Raw genomic sequence first — 6527 nt, forward strand, 5'->3', positions numbered from 1 at the left:
ATCGAATCGCGACGAGATAGACGATATATCCAATGGAGACTTTTGTAGATCACATCATGGAGAATACAAAAGTTCCTATTGACTCTATGATTATCTAGTCGCGATTCGATTATACAAAGCTGGATACCTGAAAGTCGATTATGTCATCAGCACTGTATAATCGAAATGCGACGAGATAACCATAGAGCAAATAGGAACTTTTTTATTCACCTTTAGGTGATCTACAAAAGTCTCCATTGGATATATCCTCTATCTCGTCGCGATTCGATTATACATAGCTGATCACATAATCGATTTTCAGGTATCCATCTATGTATAATCGAATCGCGACGAGATAGACGATATATCCAATGGAGACTTTTGTAGATCACATCATGGCGAATACAAAAGTTCCTATTGATTCTATGGTTATCTCGTCGCGATTCGATTATTCATAGCTGATGAAATATTCGATTTTCTGGATCCAGCTATGTATAATCGAATCTTGACGAGATAGACGATAGATCCAATGGAGACTTTTGTAGATCACATCATGGTGAATAAAAAAGTTCATATTGACTCTATGGTTATCTCGTCGCGATTCGATTATACAAAGTTGGATACCTGAAAATCGATTATGTCATCAGCTCTGTATAATCGAATCGCGACGAGATAACCATAAAGTCAATACGAACTTTTTTATTCACCATTAGGTGATGTACAAGTCCCCATTGGATCTATCCTATATCTTGTCACGATTCGATTATACATAGCTGATGACATAATCGATTTTCTGGATCCAGCTATGTATAATCGAATCTTGACGAGATAGACGATAGATCCAATGGAGACTTTTGTAGGTGACATCATGGTGAATAAAAAAGTTCCTATTGACTCTATGGTTATATCGTCGCAATTCGATTATACTACGCTGATGACATAATCGATTTTCTGGATCCAGCTATGTATAATCGAATCTTGACGAGATAGACGATAGATCCAATGGAGACTTTTGTAGATCACATCGTGGTGAATAAAAAAGTTCCTATTTACTCTATGGTTATATCGTCGCGATTCGATTATACAAAGTTGGATACCTGAAAATCGATTATGTCATCAGCTCTGTATAATCGAATCGCGACGAGATAACCATAGAGTCAATACGAACTTTTTTATTCACCATTAGGTGATCTACAAGTCTCCATTGGATCTATCCTATATCTTGTCACGATTCGATTATACATAGCTGATGACATAATCGATTTTCTGGATCCAGCTATGTATAATCGAATCTTGACGAGATAGACGATAGATCCAATGGAGACTTTTGTAGGTGACATCATGGTGAATAAAAAAGTTCCTATTGACTCTATGGTTATATCGTCGCGATTCGATTATACATCGCTGATGACATAATCGATTTTCTGGATCCAGCTATGTATAATCGAATCTTGACGAGATAGACGATAGATCCAATGGAGACTTTTGTAGATCACATCATGGTGAATAAAAAAGTTCATATTGACTCTATGGTTATCTCGTCGCGATTCGATTATACAAAGTTGGATACCTGAAAATCGATTATGTCATCAGCTCTGTATAATCGAATCGCGACGAGATAACCATAAAGTGAATACGAACTTTTTTATTCACCATTAGGTGATCTACAAGTCTCCATTGGATCTATCCTCTATCTCGTCGCGATTCGATTATACATAGCTGATGACATAATCGATTTTCAGGTTTTCAGCTATGTATAATCGAATCCTGACGAGATAGACGATATATCCAATGGAGACTTTTGTAGATCACATCATGGTGAATACAAAAGTTGCTATTGACTCTATGGTTATCTCGTCGCGATTCGATTATACATAGCAGATGACATAATCGATTTTCAGGTATCCATCTATGTATAATCGAATCGCGACGAGATAGACGATATATCCAATGGAGACTTTTGTAGATCACATCATGGAGAATACAAAAGTTCCTATTGACTCTATGATTATCTAGTCGCGATTCGATTATACAAAGCTGGATACCTGAAAGTCGATTATGTCATCAGCACTGTATAATCGAAATGCGACGAGATAACCATAGAGCCAATAGGAACTTTTTTATTCACCTTTAGGTGATCTACAAAAGTCTCCATTGGATATATCCTCTATCTCGTCGCGATTCGATTATACATAGCTGATCACATAATCGATTTTCAGGTATCCATCTATGTATAATCGAATCGCGACGAGATAGACGATATATCCAATGGAGACTTTTGTAGATCACATCATGGCGAATACAAAAGTTCCTATTGATTCTATGGTTATCTCGTCGCGATTCGATTATACATAGCTGATGAAATATTCGATTTTCTGGATCCAGCTATGTATAATCGAATCTTGACGAGATAGACGATAGATCCACTGGAGACTTTTGTAGATCACATCATGGTGAATAAAAAAGTTCATATTGACTCTATGGTTATCTCGTCGCGATTCGTTTATACAAAGTTGGATACCTGAAAATCGATTATGTCATCAGCTCTGTATAATCGAATCGCGACGAGATAACCATAAAGTCAATACGAACTTTTTTATTCACCATTAGGTGATGTACAAGTCCCCATTGGATCTATCCTCTATCTCGTCGCGATTCGATTATACATAGCTGATGACATAATCGATTTTCAGGTTTTCAGCTATGTATAATCGAATCCTGACGAGATAGACGATATATCCAATGGAGACTTTTGTAGATCACATCATGGTGAATACAAAAGTTGCTATTGACTCTATGGTTATCTCGTCGCGATTCGATTATACATAGCTGATGACATAATCGATTTTCATGTATTCAGCTATGTATAATCGAATCGCGACGAGATAAACGATAGATACTATGGAGACTTTGGTAGATCACATCATGACGAATACAAAAGTTCCTATTGATTCTATGGTTATCTCGTCGCGATTCGATTATACATAGCTGATGAAATATTCGATTTTCTGGATCCAGCTATGTATAATCGAATCCTGACGAGATAGACGATAGATCCAATGGAGACATTTGTAGATCACATCATGATGAATAAAAAAGTTCCTATTTACTCTATGGTTATATCGTCGCGATTCGATTATACATAGCTGATGACATAATCGATTTTCAGGTATCCAGCTATGTATAATCGAATCTTGACGAGATAGACGATAGATCCAATGGAGGCTTTTGTAGATGACATCATGGAGAATAAAGAAGTTCCTATTGACGATATGGTTATATCGTCGCGATTCGATTATACATAGCAGATGACATAATCGATTTTCAAGTATTCAGCTATGTATAATCGAATCTTGACGAGATAGACGATAGATCCAATGGAGACTTTTGTAGATCACATCGTGGTGAATAAAAAAGTTCCTATTTACTCTATGGTTATATCGTCGCGATTCGATTATACAAAGTTGGATACCTGAAAATCGATTATGTCATCAGCTCTGTATAATCGAATCGCGACGAGATAACCATAGAGTCAATACGAACTTTTTTATTCACCATTAGGTGATCTACAAGTCTCCATTGGATCTATCCTATATCTTGTCACGATTCGATTATACATAGCTGATGACATAATCGATTTTCTGGATCCAGCTATGTATAATCGAATCTTGACGAGATAGACGATAGATCCAATGGAGACTTTTGTAGGTGACATCATGGTGAATAAAAAAGTTCCTATTGACTCTATGGTTATATCGTCGCGATTCGATTATACATCGCTGATGACATAATCGATTTTCTGGATCCAGCTATGTATAATCGAATCTTGACGAGATAGACGATAGATCCAATGGAGACTTTTGTAGATCACATCATGGTGAATAAAAAAGTTCATATTGACTCTATGGTTATCTCGTCGCGATTCGATTATACAAAGTTGGATACCTGAAAATCGATTATGTCATCAGCTCTGTATAATCGAATCGCGACGAGATAACCATAAAGTGAATACGAACTTTTTTATTCACCATTAGGTGATCTACAAGTCTCCATTGGATCTATCCTCTATCTCGTCGCGATTCGATTATACATAGCTGATGACATAATCGATTTTCAGGTTTTCAGCTATGTATAATCGAATCCTGACGAGATAGACGATATATCCAATGGAGACTTTTGTAGATCACATCATGGTGAATACAAAAGTTGCTATTGACTCTATGGTTATCTCGTCGCGATTCGATTATACATAGCAGATGACATAATCGATTTTCAGGTATCCATCTATGTATAATCGAATCGCGACGAGATAGACGATATATCCAATGGAGACTTTTGTAGATCACATCATGGAGAATACAAAAGTTCCTATTGACTCTATGATTATCTAGTCGCGATTCGATTATACAAAGCTGGATACCTGAAAGTCGATTATGTCATCAGCACTGTATAATCGAAATGCGACGAGATAACCATAGAGCCAATAGGAACTTTTTTATTCACCTTTAGGTGATCTACAAAAGTCTCCATTGGATATATCCTCTATCTCGTCGCGATTCGATTATACATAGCTGATCACATAATCGATTTTCAGGTATCCATCTATGTATAATCGAATCGCGACGAGATAGACGATATATCCAATGGAGACTTTTGTAGATCACATCATGGCGAATACAAAAGTTCCTATTGATTCTATGGTTATCTCGTCGCGATTCGATTATACATAGCTGATGAAATATTCGATTTTCTGGATCCAGCTATGTATAATCGAATCTTGACGAGATAGACGATAGATCCACTGGAGACTTTTGTAGATCACATCATGGTGAATAAAAAAGTTCATATTGACTCTATGGTTATCTCGTCGCGATTCGTTTATACAAAGTTGGATACCTGAAAATCGATTATGTCATCAGCTCTGTATAATCGAATCGCGACGAGATAACCATAAAGTCAATACGAACTTTTTTATTCACCATTAGGTGATGTACAAGTCCCCATTGGATCTATCCTCTATCTCGTCGCGATTCGATTATACATAGCTGATGACATAATCGATTTTCAGGTTTTCAGCTATGTATAATCGAATCCTGACGAGATAGACGATATATCCAATGGAGACTTTTGTAGATCACATCATGGTGAATACAAAAGTTGCTATTGACTCTATGGTTATCTCGTCGCGATTCGATTATACATAGCTGATGACATAATCGATTTTCATGTATTCAGCTATGTATAATCGAATCGCGACGAGATAAACGATAGATACTATGGAGACTTTGGTAGATCACATCATGACGAATACAAAAGTTCCTATTGATTCTATGGTTATCTCGTCGCGATTCGATTATACATAGCTGATGAAATATTCGATTTTCTGGATCCAGCTATGTATAATCGAATCCTGACGAGATAGACGATAGATCCAATGGAGACATTTGTAGATCACATCATGATGAATAAAAAAGTTCCTATTTACTCTATGGTTATATCGTCGCGATTCGATTATACATAGCTGATGACATAATCGATTTTCAGGTATCCAGCTATGTATAATCGAATCTTGACGAGATAGACGATAGATCCAATGGAGGCTTTTGTAGATGACATCATGGAGAATAAAGAAGTTCCTATTGACGATATGGTTATATCGTCGCGATTCGATTATACATAGCAGATGACATAATCGATTTTCAAGTATTCAGCTATGTATAATCGAATCGCGACGAGATAAACGATAGATCCAATGGAGACTTTTGTAGATGACATCATGGTGAATAAAAAAGTTCCTATTGACTCTATGGTTATCTCGTCGCGATTCGATTATACAAAGTTGGATACCTGAAAATCGATTATGTCATCAGCTCTGTATAATCGAATCGCGACGAGATAACCATAAAGTCAATAGGAACTTTTTTATTCACCATTAGGTGATGTACAAGTCCCCATTGGATCTATCCTCTATCTCGTCGCGATTCGATTATACATAGCTGATGACATAATCGATTTTCAGGTTTTCAGCTATGTATAATCGAATCCTGACGAGATAGACGATATATCCAATGGAGACTTTTGTAGATCACATCATGGTGAATACAAAAGTTGCTATTGACTCTATGGTTATCTCGTCGCGATTCGATTATACATAGCTGATGACATAATCGATTTTCATGTATTCAGCTATGTATAATCGAATCGCGACGAGATAAACGATAGATACTATGGAGACTTTTGTAGATCACATCATGGTGAATAAAAAAGCTCATATTCACTCTATGATTATATCGTCGCGATTCGATTATACATAGCAGATGACATAATCGATTTTCAGGTATCCATCTATGTATAATCGAATCGCGACGAGATAGACGATATATCCAATGGAGACTTTTGTAGATCACATCATGGAGAATACAAAAGTTCCTATTGACTCTATGATTATCTAGTCGCGATTCGATTATACAAAGCTGGATACCTGAAAGTCGATTATGTCATCAGCACTGTATAATCGAAATGCGACGAGATAACCATAGAGCCAATAG

Source organism: Prorops nasuta, unplaced genomic scaffold (assembly GCF_024137725.1).
Source record: "Prorops nasuta isolate Cenicafe-Biocafe unplaced genomic scaffold, Cenicafe_Pnas_1.2 PNAS00007, whole genome shotgun sequence".
NCBI classification, from domain to species: Eukaryota; Metazoa; Arthropoda; class Insecta; order Hymenoptera; family Bethylidae; genus Prorops; species Prorops nasuta.